This window comes from Argiope bruennichi, chromosome 4 (assembly GCF_947563725.1).
Source record: "Argiope bruennichi chromosome 4, qqArgBrue1.1, whole genome shotgun sequence".
Classification (NCBI taxonomy): Eukaryota; Metazoa; Arthropoda; class Arachnida; order Araneae; family Araneidae; genus Argiope; species Argiope bruennichi.
The window spans coordinates 8,266,230-8,284,712 of NC_079154.1; the positions used below are offsets into that span (position 1 = coordinate 8,266,230).

The 18,483-nt window shown below is 33.2% G+C and overlaps 1 protein-coding gene across 11 annotated transcripts in view; it reads left to right on the forward strand.

The window, feature by feature from the left end:
• The window catches only part of LOC129965543 (tensin-1-like), a 474,618-nt gene that overhangs the window by 415,960 nt on the left and 40,175 nt on the right, over positions 1-18,483 (forward strand). The gene's annotated exons all lie outside the window — the stretch shown is intronic.

Consider the following 18,483-nt stretch of genomic DNA (forward strand, 5'->3'; position numbering starts at 1 on the left):
ATATATATATATATATATATATATATATATATATATATATATATATATACTAGTTGGCATCCGGCGTGTTGGTGCCGCAGATGAAATTATTTTGGAAATATCATTTGAAATTTGAAATAGTTATCGTGTTTAATTAGGAATGGTATTTATTTTCTAGTCGAAAATGAATGTATTCATTGAAATCGAATGATATATAAAGGAGAAGTATTTTTATATATTATATATAATAATTTTACTATGCCTATAACCTTCACATAAGTGCAAGCAATAAGTTGGCAAAGTTTTATCGCCATCGGATGAACGGTACGGCAGCGCATAAAATACGAACAAACAATAGTTCAATTTTATATATTAGATATATAATTGTACCATACCTGTAACCTTCGCCCAAGTGCAGGTAATAAGTTGGCAAAGTTTTGTCACCATCGGATGAACGGTACTGCGTAAAATACGGACAAAAGTAATTCATTTTTATATATTAGATCTAATATATAAAATTCTCGTGTCACAGTTTTCGTTGCCATACTCCTCCGAAACGGCTTGACCGATTTTGATGAAATTTTTTGTGCTTATCCGGTATCTATGAGAATCGGCCAACATCTATTTTTCATCCCCCTAAATGTTAGGGGTAGTCCATTATTAATTAAAAACTAACTTTCCCGCCAAAAAAATCTTCCATTTTTCCCAACGCCAACTTTTCCGCCAAAAAAATCTTCCATTTTCCCCATCGCCAAATAAGTAAGGCATCAGTTGTTTTTTTCTCCCAACAGTAATTAGGCTAGGGTTAACATTTTTCGACGGATTATTTCAAACGATTCTGTTTATTTTCTTAATGTTTTATGCATTTAAAATTAAACATTGTTAATTAATCCATGTTTCACATTCATTCTGAAGTACTTTTGAATTAAAATAACACAGAATAAAGGAAATTAAAAATGTCTAATCTGCATAGCGTTACCCCAACTGGCGTAGAAAAATTTACGCATTTGCGTTGACGTAACTGGCGAAGAAAATCCACGCATGCGCATTGTTCTGATTGTTGGCATGACAACCAACGGACGATTTAAATTATTTTTAGGTTAGTTGCATGCTTTTGTAAGTAAAATGTATTTATGTTAGTTATATATTTTTTGTATATGCTTATAGTTTTAAGTACATCGTTTTTTAAGTAGATTTTTTTAAACCTGTTTTCGACCGATTATTTTAAACGATTCATTTTATTTTCTTAGTGTTTGATGCATTTAAAATTAAACATTGTTAATGAATCGATCTGTTCATGATGAATCTGAGAAATTTTTGTTGACAAATTCTTGAGATATTACATAAATTAAGAAAGATATTCTTTAGTGACCATAAAGTTTAAACGCTCAGTGACTCTATTATCAGTAATCATATTATTAAAAAAAATGCTTTGTTTCAGTAAAAAATATTATATTAATTGCAGATTAATCATTTACACTGTAATTTAAAGCATAATTTCTACGAGGGGTAACAGAAAATTAGAGAGATATATATCACGCTATAACTGAAGGCCTTTATAATATTATGAGTGAATTATATGACTATCAAAATTTGAAGTTTTAAAATATTTTGCTGAAGAATCTATTAAAGTTGGAATTGCGTAAAATGTTTAATGGTACGACCGGAGTTTTATCCCCTGCTTGGCGAAATTTTTAAAAATCGCAAACAACGGCCTTGCGAAATGTTCAAAAGCAAAGAAGCAGATGTTCAATTATAGTGCATAATAAAGATTGCCAGCTTTGGTGCGTTATCGCAACTTGGCGAAGAAGGGGGTTAAACTCCGGTTAAACCTATTTAATTATTAAAATTTAAACGAACATTAAGATTGGCGAACCGGCTGGTCGCCAAAGGCGGCTAGTAACATATAACAATCTCATGTCACGGTGTTTGTGTTCGAACTCCTCCGAAACAGCTCGGCCGATTTTCATGAAATGTTTTATGTGTATTTGGTAGGTATGAGAATAGGTCGTAAAGTATATTTCATAACTCTAGGTAATTAGGATGTTCCTACCCACGTTCACTGTACCATTAGGAGATCAACGCTTTCTTAAAATCATCGCTACTGTGACGTAATTTTGAAAAAGTCCAGCTAAAAATAAACACGCGCTCCCAAATGCTTCAAGATCCATCTACTGACACATTCTTGGACCAATTGTTAGATATCGGTAATTGAAAAGCTGCTGTCTATGAAAATACTGGATGCATAAAATTGTCCACTAATTTCTGCACTATCGTTGATTCGCAAAATGCTCTCATTGACCGCATTTCCCGATGCATGCACATAATACATAAATGATGCGTGGCTGGCAGAAGGAGCCATTTTGGCAGCAAAAAATGTGGACATCGACGATTTAAACTTCCAGATACAGCAGTCGTTGCCTGGCGACTCGGTATCATGCAAATTGATCGATACTGTTTACGATGCTAACGAAGCTGTGAATTATCCAACAGAGTTTTTGAACTCACTGGATTTGCCAGACATGTCACCACACCTTCTACGGCTGAAAGTTGGATCTCCGGTTATATTAATTCGGAATTTGAACCCACCATGGCTGTGCAATGACACGTGATTGGTCATTAAAAATTGATGAAAAACGTTATCGAAGCCACCATTTTGAATCGTAAATTCCCTGCCGAAAATGTTTTGCTGTCACGAATTCCAATGATTCTCACAGACGTGCCCATCGAATTCAAACGCGTTCAATTTCCATTTAGATTCGCATTTGCAGTGACAATCAATAAGTCGCAAGGCCAAACGATGTCTGTTTGCGGCTTAGATTTGGGCACGCCATGTTTTTCACATGTGGCATGTTCTCGCGTGGGCAAACTGTCGAGCCTATTAGTGTTAGCTAAAAACGGACTGAGAGAAAATATCGTACTCTCAATTGCACTTCGAAATGAATATTGATTTTCTTTATTTTATTTTTATACTTTAGGCAAAAAGTATATTACTTTTTTCACTTTACGTTTAACTTTTAAAACAATGTATATGTTCGTTACGTTAATGAAATACATTGTATTGAGAAAATGAATGGTTGGTGTTTTTTTGTTTTTATTGGCGATCATCGTCTACAGCGCTCCATTCCTCTTTCTGTCATAGATCCCATCTCCACACACTTACAATGCATTCATTAACAACCAAAATATTCAATAGAAATAATTTATAAGGCGGAACAACGTTTGCCGGGTCAGCTAGTTTTTATATATAATTTTACCAGAGACGTGCTCCGTGTTTGTCATTACTCTTGCTTTAGACATATATTGCTATCCGCCACCTCTCTTTCTTACATTTATTATCCTTTTTTTGACATTCAGCATCTATATATTTTGCTAAACGCATTGCTAAGATCTCATTTGACTATCGGAGGTAAAAAGTGTCTAAAAGGGCTCTTTATTTCGTCGCTGAGAGCCAGAATCGAGTCTTTTGAATTTCGCCATTTCCATTGTAAGCATCGACTAAAATTGCATCTCCCGAGTTGGACATCGTTCAAACATTCCATTAAAAACAGCACCGCTTCGCTGCACACATCTTGGATGTGTTTCATTTGGAGCTCGACCCCCCTCGCGACTGAAGGTCAGGGTTCAGACTCAGGTAGAGTCTCCATTAGACACGCTTATGATTGCACTTGTCGACGTCACATTGTCCACACTTGCACGCTAGGATTGGAGGTTAAGGATGGTAATTAACCTTTCAGATGATGCATGTAAGTGGCTGTGGTTATGAAAAACTAATTGATGATTTTCTTCTTGGATTTCTACTTTTGTCCATGTTTAAGAAGGGGAATCATGTAGGCAACCAAAAGAGAGAGGAATAGAGAGCAGATGCGATCTTTCTCACTTTCTCGTATACGAAGTATAGAAAGAGAAAGAATTCTAATCGGCGAAAAATTCGATTTCTGTATGCTGAGGAATCTTCATATTCTAGATCTCCCTGAGGAGAGATCGGGGTGGGCATTTTCTGAATACAATAGCAGTGAAAAAAACGCAGTGAATAAAACGTATGAAATTTGTTATAGTATATTTTATACTAAAACTGTACATTTTTGCATAATTATGTCTGAAATCCACGGGTTTACGAACACAATAACTCAAAAACGGAACGAGCTTGATGAGTGAAATTAGACAAATAATTCTATCGTAGAATTACACATTCACATCAAAGCTTAGACACAAAATCTTCAAAGATTTTGATTGTATATCGGTCTATCTGTTTTTGTGTAGTATGAATGCGATAACTCAAAAATACGGCTAGATAAATGAAATGTGCCATGTGATGATCTTCAAACCATGCTTGTAAGCTATATATATTTGATTTTGATATAATATTATTTTTGAAATATTTGAAAGTTGATTGTAATATTTGATTTTAAAAGTTGTGATCGTAATATTTATTTAAAATTTATTAAGAATATAACATCGGAGAACTATAGCGTAAAGTCATATTGTCAAATGTGGTGCCGATTTTGAAATCCAGCAACCATCCAGAGCTGGATTTGTAAATAGACCCATAACGTTTTCCGCATTTTTTTTTGTTGCCATATTTTAGAATAATTTAATTTCGTACTTCTAGTTAATTTACGAATGTTGTGCATCTGAGCTTATTCTTTTAAAATCAAATATCGTTTAAATTTTGAAACATTATTTAAAAAATATTCTTAATTAATTATCTTTTGGAAATTTTATATAATGTTGTTTGTAATTCTTAAAGAAAGTGTATTGCTTTATAATTTAAAAAGTGTCTGGCCTTATAGTTCAATAGAATTTGTTATGTTGAAAAGTTATGCCATTTTTTAAAAAATATTTGTCAAAATAACTTTTAATTTCGAAATTTTTTATATGTGATATACTGAAATCCAATTTATTAAAAGTGATCAGCGATTTAATGTTTTGCTATTTCTGTTCTTCAAAATTTACTACCTAAAACTGCTTCTATAGAATACGGTGACCACGTATTTGCGGTCTCATGTAAACTTACTCAATAATACCCACGGCTAGGGATGGCAATATCGGACCAAAATTTCAATACCGGTATTCGATATTTTTTAGATCTTAATACTGGGATACCGGTTTTAATACCGGTATTAGAAATTTTAGAAAACGAAAGAAAACACAGGTGTTTCTTTGTTTTATTTGCCAGTTTTGTAATATCACAAAAAATATCACCAGTGTAAATATCACAAAAAATAATTTGTAACTTTTAAATTATAACAGTATATAAAGAATCACAATAAAGTAAAGGAACATCTTTATTATTTAAATCACAAAAAAGTGTAAATATCATTATTCAGTCTGTGGTACTATTACAAATTTTTGAAATGTGATCTTAAAAATATAATGCATCAATTATACTGTCATTAAGCCTGGAACGTAATTTTGTACAAAAATGACCAGCTGTCGAAAACCCTCTTTCGGCATCTACACTAGTTGGTGGTACTGTTATACTTTTTCCAAGTATTTACCTCTAAATCCCTGATCATCAAATAAATCGATTTCTCGTCGGATGGTTTTGGATATAGCTGATTTCTGTATTGTATTTTGGTTCGTTAAAATTTTTTTATTTATCGCCAATTCTAATTTTTTTTCAAGTGACAATTCCTTTATACTATCGACAGTAGTGTCATCATAATCTTCGATAACTGAACCGATTTCTTCTGAATGTGGATAGGTTTGTGGGTAAAAAATTTTAAGAAAAAATTTACTATAAACTTAATTAGATTTGAAGTGGTTATTTTCTTTTCTTCTTTTTCATTTTCATTTTTAAAATAATTATAATTATGTAAATACCATAAGACATTTTCTATTTCGGTATGTCTTTCTTCTGTGCGATTTTTCAATGTAATATATAATTCTTCGGATAGTGATGTGTGCTGTTCTTTCATGACTGCAACATGAAATTTATTGTTGCATTAGCTGTTAATAAATTAAAATCTCTCCGACATAATGCCTCTCTAGTCAGTTTTATTGGAAGTAGAGGTGATACAGTTCTGAATATTAAGTCGAATTCACTATCTGAAAAATTAATTTACAGGTTTAAGTCGATTATTGCTTTTTGAATTGGATTTCCCAGTTTCAAAAATCGTTCCATCATTAGGAGTAAACTGTTCCAACGTGTTTTAGAATCTAATATTAACATACATTCTGTTTTATTTTCAGTTAGTATATATTTTTGCAATATGGCATTTTTTGTAGGAGAATGTTTAAATTTCTTAACAATTTTTTGAACTTTATATAAATTATAGGAAGAAAGTCTTGTTGGGTTAATATTTCATCCTCATTACTTATATCTTCTTCAACAACCACATTGCCATTATCTTCATTGTCAGTATCACTCTCAGTCTCTTCAAAGTAGAATCCGAAGTTTCTATATCCACCGAATTTAGATTCTTCTGTTCTTTTTTTTTATACATAATACATCTATTACTCCTAATTGAATTCCATGAGCATAGCACAATTGCTGATTTGCACCAATCCACTTTCCAACTTTTTTCCTTATCAGTCGTTATGGATGCAATATCTTCTTTCAGGGATAATCCATGTTTCGCTAATTTAGATTTAAGCCATTAATTAATTAATTAATTTCGCCCGTTAGGGAGACATAAAAAGAAAAACGTATACTATTTTGCTATGTTGTCGATCCCTGAACATATAGTGGAGAAAATTTTAAAAATTTCTAGTAAATACCGAAAAAACGGTATTTAAATTTGTGAATACCGGTATTACAAAATTGTACAAGTGGCTGAAAATACAGGTATTCGGTATCCCGGTATTGCAATCCCTACTCACGACATCCATTCAAAATGTAATTTTAGATGAGATTTTTCAATAAAAGGTTGATTGAAACAAAATGATGTTAAATGAACAGATTATTAGAAATAAGCATAGGGAATGGAAATTTGTTGGAATTATGTATTTAAGAAGAGAAAGATTCTGAAAATAAATTCCTTATAATTTGTGATATCGTATATATTTAGTGTATTAATCTAACGAAATAAAAATAATAAAATAAAGAATTAATAAAAATGAATTCTTTAGTTTATTTTTTTAAAAAAAATAGAAATAATAATGATTTTAAAAATCTTTTTTTAAAGAAAAATAATTACATATTAAAATATAAAGAATTCTGTTTCCAAATCGTTTGCCATTTGATTGGTGTTTATTTACACAGTGCATCAATTCTCAATTATATATATATTTATTTAATATGAATAATATTTAAAAGATCCTCTTTCCAATCGTTTGCTAGATTGATATTTATTTATCCTCAACTAGTCCATCTATACGCGTTGTTGTATTTTTATTTAATACGAATAACACTACGCCCTTTGAAAAGTCCTTTGAAAGAAAACATCTCATTACTGACAAATTAGAAAAATATTCACTTCATCTTGAAAAATTATTATTCCCCAAAGACTCCCATAAATCACGTTGTAAAAACACTATCGCTTTAGAAACATTGTGGGAGATAAATGTTCCTCTGGGTTTTCTATTCGGCGTAAATGATTTCTTCTTTTCTTCAGCTCTTTTCTCGTGACCCAAGAATGTACTCAGAGCTTCATTTACAAATGAATTTCACCCTTGAGAATTCAAAAGTAGCTATTCATTACAGACCGCAGGGCATATCATTCTCGGGGTCTTTGAAACCAAACGATTTTCACTTCTCTGGGAGTTCAGAAGGCAGGATCAAAGGTCTCTTTCGGAGGCTGTGGCAAGGTTGTCCGGTTTGTATCCCGCTTCATTAATGCTGAGTGCCGCGAAAGGAAGCTTTAGGCCGGTCACTTCTTGCACCTGCAGTTTGGAGAAATATATATATATATATTAAAAAAATGGAAAAATCATTTGGAATTCATGTCAATTAAAAGGTTCAGTTTTTAAAAAAGTTTATTCAATGGTTTTTTCTTATTTTGTTTATTTACTTATCACGACTCCAAATGCTGGAAATGAGTTTCAATGTCTCTCATTTCATTTTAATGCTTAATTGTTGATGATCGTTACTTGAAAAAATTTTGTTTCTTTTCCTTTTTTTCGACTGTTTTTTACACCTTCTCGTACACGAAATGTAGAGAAAGTACAGTAATCGTCAAAACATCCAAACTCGAGATTTTGATGAATCGTCAAGTTTTAGACTTCCCTCAATTCAAAAGACACCTCTTTGGAAAAAGATAATTCAAAAACGCTTTGAGCTAGAAAAAAAAATGGTATAGGGTCTTTACACCATATTTGTCGATTTCAAATATTGGGCAAAATCCATTTGGAGGAAGACTGTCTGTCCTGTTGTTCGAATGTAAGCTAACACAATAACTATAAAACGAAGAGTTAGATGTATAAAATTCTGTAAACACTATAGAATGAACACCTGTAGTGTTTGCACGAATCTTATCTTGAGCCAAATTCAAATATCAGTTTGTACTTTCAGAATCATGTAAACGCGACAACTGAAAAACGCAATTACTTAAATTTATAAAATTTGACATATCATTTTGTAACTAAAATGATATTTCTATATCAAATGTTTGTTTCAATCAGTTGGGCAAAACGCGGTTTGTGGATACTATTATCCGCATGCCAAAAAAACTCGCCAAGGATCACGCGATCGATTTAGCAAAAATGATTAATTTATTATTTATTATTTATTTTATTATTTACATCAAAAGTTAATGTTTCACAATTGTTGTACGTCAATGTTATGTGAGTCTTTTTCTGCCTTATTCAAGGTCTACCATTTTTTTGCGAGGGTTAAGATCTTAATTTGAGAGTACATGAGAAAGTTTTGAGGCGACTTCTCCTGTTAGTTCAGATGAAATTTCAAATGATTTATTTTGCTATTGTACAAGTGGCACAGCTCATACATAAATGTAAAAGGGAATGAAATTTTAACTAAATGAGTGCAAATTTTGATGCTCTCATCTTCTCCTTCGACGTTTCAAAACAAAATAGTTGTCATCGATTTTAATTAAATCTTTAAATAAGTAGTTTTAAGTTGCAAATTTTGACAAATTGTAATAGGAAGTCACTTAACGAAAAAAATCACTTGCTAAAAAGTTGCTTTATATAAAAAAAAACATCTCCGAAGTTTAAAAATAATTTTGAGAAAAATGATTTTAAAAAAATGACAAATTTCCTTAACACAGTCTAATTAATATTTAATAATAAGATTGGACATTTTTTTAAATTATAAAACACCATATTCTTTAAGAATTATAAAATAACATAGCATTTACGAATGGTTATTCATTAGGAACGTATTAGAATAATTTAAACAGAATTACATGGCAACCTAAAATTAAAGTACTGTGAAGAAAGCTCTATTGTGGAACATTTATTGATTTGCTTACTTATTACCTACTCAATCGCTAATCAATCATTTAATCCTTCGGCTCTAGTTCAAAGATATCATTCCAAAAATGTGTTTTCCATATCAGGGAAATCTGACATAGAATCCCAACAAACAGGAGTGGATCCCCAAAAATTTTTCTCGCATACTCTCTAATAAGATTAGTTTGATTTTTAGAACCTTCCCCCCCCCGACCGATTGAAACCAAAATTTGACACAGAACTGCAATCGCAAAATCCCATGCCAAATTTGATATATTTAAGTCATTGCGTTTTTGATTCATCACATTTACATGCTTCTGAAAGGACAGACCGACAGACGTTCAACTTTGTTTAGATTTGGCTCAAAATTGAACACTGTAAAAACTGTACATGTTATATCTGTGTACCGAATTTTATCTATCTACTTCTCTTCATTTTGTAACTATCATGTTAACTTATATTCGAACAGCCGCACGGACTTCCTCTGAATAGATTTTAAACAAAATTTGATAAAAATCTACACATTTGGTGCTAAGACCATATACCGAATTTCATCCGTCTAGTCTAAAGCGTTTCTGAATTATTTTTGTCACAGATAGACATTTTCCAAAAATGTGCTTTTCGAATCCAGGGAGATTAGACAAAATCTCGAGTTCGACTTCTCTGATGATTTCGATACTTTCTCTGTACTTTGTATACGAGAAAGTAAGAAATATTTATGAACTGACTGACTATGAAATAAGTGATTTTTTCTAGCAAATGCAGTTCATTTTTTACTCCTTCTCTCTCTTTACCATCCCGCGAAAATTGCCTTTATTTAAGTTGTCAAGTGGATGGGGAGGTCAGGTGGTGTAGAGGGTGCCTTTTCTTGAGGTTGTGCCAGGAGGATGCGCGCTGCATTTGGAAAGACCATTACGCGATGACACATCCCTTTCTCGGGGAGGTCTTCTAGGAAATCGTCTGCAGTTGTATTGGGATGAAGGAAAAGGAGGTTAGCGTGTAGTGATGCGAAGAATGAAATGTTTCGGGAAAAAAAAATCACTTGCTTGGAAACTTACGCATTTTCCGAAAAATTCCAAAATGGTATTTCATATTTTCTGTACTTCCCGGGAGATATAGAATGGAATCAATCAAGTAACGGTAAAAATGAGATTGTAGTTTCCAGTCGTACAATCATAATTATTTTTGTAATAGTAACTCTGGTGGAACTTCGTAAACGATTCGATTGGTGGAAAAAAAATTATTTTATATCTAAAATTTTGATTTATATTTTTAAAAAATAATACTGGTCAAAGCAGATTTTTGAAAATAATATTTTGCGTCATTTGCCTATAGTATAGACGATTATTTATTTCCCGTATAAATCATCCAATTTATTCCAATTCTTATTTACACATTTATATTCTATTCTTATAAAAGGAAGTGTTTTTGTGTTTCTAGCGTCCATGTAAATCTATCTTACTTTCAACCACGGAATTCGACATGCATCTCGTAGTCCAAAATTTAAAATTTGGCATATAATATTTATTTAATGTTTTGTTTTGTATTGAATAATTTTTCACATGTGTGTCCTTAGTATGGTTTTCTAATGGTTGCAGAAAAAAAAAAATCAGTGCAAGAGACCAAACAATTGCGGTTCTAAAGAAATTTGTTTTGCACCTCTGTCGTAATTTATGGATTTTGAGAAATTTTTAAAAATTTTTCTCGAAAAATTTTAAGTATGGAAATTAAAATCACCACATTTAGCGTTTTAATTACAGTATCTTTTTCGAGTTTTTTTTTTTTTTTTTTTTTAGATAATTTTTTTCAAAATTAAAACGAAAGTGATCGAAATACTTTTTTTTCATTCGTTTTCAATCATTTGTTTTCCTAAGAAGCTCACAGATTTTCTGTGCTGATACGCGACAGGAACGCAGGGTCGTGGGAAGAAGTTATACTTCTTCACTGATTTGGCAAAGAGCCAAACTGGGAAATTAAAAATCATGAACATTATTATTACATAATTTAAATTCTAATAATACGTTTGTAACAAATTTTCTAATTTCATTGTTTCTTTTTCTTACTTAAGAACATCCTCATTACAGTTACTTATTTATTTCGATTTTTTTTTTATCGTCTGTAGTTCACCAAAAGGTATCATTATCATAATGGAAAATAAGTATTAAAATCAGTACAATTTTTTTTACTGCGTTCCAATGACTTTTATTACGAACTAAAGAAAACAGATATGGTAAACCGTTAGTAAAAATTTTAATTTCAGGTATTTTTAAAAGGTTTTTATGAATATCATTTGAAAATATTTCTTTGCATTATGCTATTGTATAATTAGTTTTGACCACATATCATAAATCTTTTTCTTACATCAGAGTTAACGAGAGAGTCGAAGGGGAAAGAACATTTTCGATTCTTTTAGATAATGGTCATCGACCGGCTCATTTCGGACCTTACACCCAACTTCGTTGGCTGGGTTGTCCATTTATAATCCGGCCACTGAGTCAACATAAAATGAATGATTGCGGTCTTATTTTAATCGTGGAAAGAAAGAAGCCACGCTGTCAATTAATTTTATCATTAGCAGGGAGAAAAGTTATAAAATGAAAATTACAACCATTACCCTTTATGTGACGGTATTACCCAAATACCGTGATTCCAATTTAGAAACCGGGAACACGCAACTGCAATTTCAAAAGCATTTTCCCACGAACGTTTTGAACACGCCTTTTAGTGACCAATTCAGTTTTTACGAGCCATTACAGACTTTATTAGAAAGAAGTATCCATTAAAAAAATAAAAGAAAAACAGTATTCTGGCCAAATTTGTTCTGTAACGAAGAGACATTGGCAAACAAATAAACAAAGAAATCCGCGTGACGTCCAGCGCGGTTGTTGATCCTGAGGTCGCTTGTTCTTAAATGAATACATCAGGCGGCGGCGCAGTCATTTTAAAACATACAATACAATTACCTCGATGGCCGAGACAAGCAGCGCGTGTTGATCGTTGTAGAATATAATTCGAGTCATGCGCTTCTTGCTGTGGCATCAGTGCGAGATCGCTTGTCGGCGACCGGATGGGTTCGTGCGCTCCGTGATTCGGCATCGTGATATCGATACGCGTCTTTTCTTTTTGTTCTTTTTATTTCCCCGCCACTTATACAAGAACGTTTTGGGGGAGGGATGAGGGGAAAGGCAATTCAGAAGTTAGCGAGCTGGGATGCGTAACATTCGTTTTTAGAATGTTTATAAGTTGCAAGGCGGGGAAAAAAAATAATCGTGACCTTGATTTAATGTCCATTTTGGACCGAAAGAATTTGAAAAATATTTATCTAAATTTCAAATTCAGTTAATTAAGATAACATTTAAAGAGTATTTTAATTTGGAAATTGTATTGGCGTGAGATTTAAATTACCATCTGTGTTGTTGTGTACGCAAGGACTTGTTGTAAACAGTTGACCACCCTGAAACCACTGAACGTAGCAGTAACGACCGCATGTACTCGGGGAATGAAAGGGGGGGGGGAGCAGCGAAAATGATCTCCTCAGTCCTTCCTCGCATATTCTCTAATAAATATATTTGTGTATTATTAACCGCATGCCATTGGCGAACAACAGTTACGGGAAACACTACCAGCTTGCGATCTTTTGCAGTTAATTGCTGGAATGTTGCTACAAGAAAACCTAATACGTATTTTGGGCGCTTTTTTTCCCCGGACGATTGAAACCAAAATTTGGTACAGATATACCAATGAAGTCACAAAATCACATACCAAATTTCATGTATTTAAATCATTGCATTTTTTAGTGATTGCAGATTGAAAATTTAGCCCGACTGACATTCAATCCTTTGACAGATGTGGTTCAAAATTTGCTAATAATAGTTTCAAAATTTGCTAAGTTCAAAATAGGTAGTCCAAGTTTTACACTTAAGATGCTAAAACAGTGAATTAAGTTTCATTTTCCATATTTCGTTTTTGAATGATTTGCTTAAACACGTGTAAAAGAACAGACCTGTAGACTGTCAATACCTTGCCGAATTTGGTACCATGTTATCTACACTTTAAATGTTAAATCTTTGTACCAAATTTTTATCTCTCTAGCTCTGTTCATTAAAGCGTTAACTTATATTCGGACAGACTGATTTCTTCTAAGTGGGTTTCATTCTAAACTTGATAGATATCTACACTTTTGATGTAAAGACCGCATACCAAATACTCTGCGTCTGATTCAAATGTTTTTGAGTTATAGTGCGCATAGATGAATAGGTAGAATTCCAAAGTTGACAAAAATTTGCCATTAATTCTGACAAATTAATGTCAAATTTTTAATTCGCTCCGAAAAAATTTATTCTGTTTATTAGAATGTGGAATATCAACATGTGGCATTCACAGAATCCCGTTTTATTAATATGCAATCAGAAAAGAAGGATTAAAACAGGGAGGATAATGTCGTGGGGAAAAAAAACCAAAAAAAAAATTGCTATAATCTAAAAACTTATACCGAAGATATCATTACGTTTATCAAAAACAAAACGCCAAAACATAGTAAGACAATTGATATCCCATTACTTATCATTATCTAATTCAATAATACTAAGCTACGGACGACTTTCTTTGACGGGAAGATACGTGATCCTCTCAGGCGAATCATTTCCTGGCAACAAGTCTAATGAGCGATCATTCCAGTGTGTTCCGAGATAACGAATACATCCCCTTGATCCGGATTAGCATCACTCTCGGGATGTTGGGAGGAATTAGATGCCGACCTCTTGCAGCCCGGTGACACATTCCGAAAGGGTTGCAGAGCGTCACGCGCCACCGCACCCCATTAGCCCTGCTTGAAATTCGCTTGACACGCAAACGATGATTGAGATGCGAAGCAGGGAGATGCTAATTGCACGTGATTTTGATTAGATAAGGTTAGTTAGATGACATGCGAGGCGCCTCACATATCTGTACTTTTCACCTCAAGTTCGACATTTTTTTTTTTTTTTTACTTATTCATTGTATTTATAACTTGTATGAGGTAACATATGTAATCTAATAAAAGAATATAAATTTATCTCGAAACGATTACAAAGTATTTAAAGTTGATTTAATTTGTGATTTGACAACTTATTATTTCAGAAAAAAATCGTTATCGCGACAGACTTCGGAAGTGCGGTCTTCCGGGAAAAAAGTGTTAAAAACGGTTACTAATTTGTCTATTGTTTCTTTTGTAACTCATTTGTATTGCCATGGCAACAAGGTTAGAAGCAGCTCCTCAATTTAATCTCATTGTCTTATTCTGTTATTCGAAAGATTCGATAATCAGCTCCTCAGCAGCTTTTTTTTTTTGGTGTTGTTGTTCGGTTACTGAAATTCTTTTGCAGGGACTTTTAAAAAAACCCCAATGATTTCAATAGAATTTCCTGTAATCTGGAATAGAATTTCATTTTATTAATTTATTAATTTTATTAATTAATTTATCGCCCTTCCCTCTTTCTTTCTATAGTTATAGAAAAGAAATAAAACTAATCAACAGCAGTGTCCCCCCCCGACATTCTGGAGCACGTACACAATACTATTATCATCGTTGTTGTTAAGCTTCATAGAAAATGCATAAGAAAATCGATAATGTTCTTTGGATCTCTTCATTTCTGGCAGGGCCGCTGTAGCCTGTGGTAAGGTTCCGGCTTTCGGAATCAGAAGGTTTCAGGTTCGAGACCCGATTCCTCCGAAGAACCGACGTGTAAGTGGGTCTGGTGTATGCTAAATTTGTTGGGGTGAAACGTCCTCCCGCTGGTGTGGTGTGGAAGTTTGGAAAGGGAAGTGCCAACTCAGGTGCCATTCCTCGTCATATAACCTTTAAAATTACGAAGACTGTCCCAAAATAACCCTAACTTTGCCTTAAAATGGGGCGTTAATATAATTAAACTAATCTTTTCTAGCAGATTGGATGAAAATCTTGTCAATTATCTGCAATTTTAGTGTTAAGGACGCCGAATTTTACACGCTTATTAATATTTGAGCTACCCATTTCCAAACACCTGCGAATAGACAAATGCATAAACGGCCGATCCTTTGATGAATTTTGTCCCCCATTTGAAATGCATTTACAGTAATGATGATAAAATTATAAGCTAAATGCCATGCATATAGCTTATTGCATTTTGAATTATGGTGTTATATCTGTAGACAGACAGAGCGGCAAGCAGATTTTTTTATTAGATGGATTTGGTCCGAAAATCCCAACGTTCACCAAATCGATTGATTTCATTCAAAAAGGGGCGGAGATAGGTGTCCCTTAGGAAAATATTCAGATTTCTCACAATCTCGAAGAATTTTTACAATACTTTTTCTTTGGTACACCTCAAAAGTTTTTTTTTATGGCACTTGTCATAGATACATAGATTTAAACAAAGTTTAGTTGTCTCTTATTTCGTAGCGTCATCTAGGGCCAAGAGTACGCCTTAGTTACTCAAGCGTCACAGCCTTTAACAGATCGGACTTCGTTCATGCCACTTTTCATTCACTCACCCACATATTGTAATTTAGACCTGAATCAGAGAACGATCGCCTCTGATCCAGGACCCCCAGTGATATTGTCCTGACTTGGAAGAATTTGTGGTTACGATAGATTTATACGTGCACCAATCACTATGTACGCAGCCAGCGAGGTTCGACCTCAGAACCCAACGGATGCGAATCCAATGCCATACCAACCACGCTATCCCGGTTTTTTACCATAAAAGTAAAAGTTCTCATTACCTGCAATTCTTAATATATGAGAAACGAAGAGATAATTTACTAAGACTGAGTTGAAATTACTCTTCAAGAATTTAGTCCCCTTGTGTTCATTTTAAAGAAAACCTGAACATTTTCGTGTCCTATTGTAAAATTTCAAAATCCATTATCTTTAAACACCATTATCCATTAACTTAAATCCCAGACAACTGAAAGAAGGGAACGCAAAATTAGACGCACCACGCGTGCATCCTACTCGGAAAAATAATAATAACACGGCTCTTGTTCTGAGTCGCTGGCACCTTATTTTTTTCGATGCACAGGTCAGGGCGAGCGGAATTTAAGAAAACTTTGTTCTGAGCCTAATAACAAAGGGGAGGCAATTTGTCTTCGCTTCATGGAAAAGACGCACACACCCCAGCCACCCACCATGTTGCACTTCTCTCTGAAGCTTTGGTCTTTTCACACTATTCCTCCTTATTTTTCGGCATGTCTCAAAAATTGCTCTGTTCTTATAAATTATTAAATTTTAGCGAAATTGGACCAGAATCGCAAAATAACAGAACAATACCTTGAGCCTGACTATAATGAACAAGATATGCGGGGAGGTCTGGTCGGCTATGAACTGTTTTTAAATAAAAATATTTAGCCTGTTTGAAACCTGTATTCTTCCGTTTACTTACAAGTTTTATGCTAAGTTCCATTCTAAAGTCAAGAAAATAGAATATGCTTTTTGGACCTCTTCTTTTTCCATCCCGCAATTTCGATGTCAAGACCTCATACCAAATTCTATTAATCCGATTTGCTGTTATTTTTATTTTCCTTTCAAATTCTCATAAACAGACGTTTCAACAAACCTTTGAAGGAATTTTGTTCTGAATTTCATATAGATCTACAATTCTGGCATTTTCTCATCCATCCAATTCATTGTATTTCTGAGCTAGCATGTTCGCATGCTCACGAGCGGGCGGACAGATTTCCCTTCTGAATATTTGGTCCAAAATTTAATTAATTCTTGTATAGTATTGGTGGCAAGATCATAAATGCGAACTTCATTCATTTAGTTCATTTCTGTTTATCTGTGACGGCCTCAGACAAAACTCCAATAATGCCTTTTGTTTTGATCCGAGAGGGTTGTAAAATGCAGAACACTCTCTTTACCGAAAACATCTCGATTATGAGAGCATAATTCAAATTTTTCAAAGCGAATCAAAAATGAGTTGTTGAAATATAACTAATAAATTTTATGGTTGAAGATGAGAGTTTGGGGTCAATGGTTCTTCAGCAAAAGGAGTCGCTGGAAATTCCAACTCATGTAGCTACATTCTTGTCGATGTCGATCGTGTAACTTCGATAGTGTGTAAAATAATTTAATTTAAGTCAACAAAAAATTTTATTTACATTTTTATTGATATAGAAATATTAATTTAATTATTTATAAAGAAGTTTTGTTCAGTTGCATCTCTCTCTCTCTCTCTGCAACTTTGTCAAGGGCCAATTTTGGTGATATACTGTGGTCATTCACTCAGACGTTTTAAATGAATTTCTACTCTCTCACATTTTTTTTTTTTTTTCTTCTTTAAAATGATGGGTAGGGCATCTATCGAGGAATGTTTTACCCAGAATTTAAGATTTGGAGAAGGCGCCGGCAGCACCATTTAAGATTACTTCTCTTGTCGCCGGGAGTTTTTGAGATTATCGGGAGATTATAAATCATCAAGTTTTATCTGCCGATATTTTACGTACGACACTACTGTGGTGTCGCTGGCCATTGAGTGATATTTTACATACAATACCACTGTGATGTCGTCGGACGGCATAGTGTTAAATGGGAGGATAGCTTCGATGATCAAATATTTTAGTTTTTGTATCACGTTTTATAAACCAAAAGTGAGCTATTCTGATGAGAAAAGGGAGAAAAAGTATTCCGTGGCTGTTTGTTTTCGCTATTTCATAACGACGAAGCTCCAGGAAAAAAATAGCATGATTATGTTTATCGCTACTAATAATAAAGGGGAGTGTGTCTGTTGACCAGACCATTTGATTAAAGTAGTAAATTTGGGAAATATATTTTGGAGGGTAAAAATGTGCAGCTTGGAACGGTTTTTTTTTTTTTGAAATTTTAATTAAATAAAAATTAATATATATTTGCGGCAACTTCCGAAAATATTCTTAAAAAATTTAACTTTGTAATGATACCAATTTAATTACGGCAATTTTTTATCTTTTGTCTAGATTTAATTAACTATCAAAGTATATTTTACAACAATATTTTTACTGTTTTGCATGAAACGCAAACCGTTTTCTTTGTTGCTAGTAATATTTCATCCTGGTTTTTTTTTTCTTTCATTGTTGACGATCAAGCAATAAACATCTAGCTTATTTATCCATACCGAAAAATTTCTGATTAAACTTTCACTATAATTTTTGAAT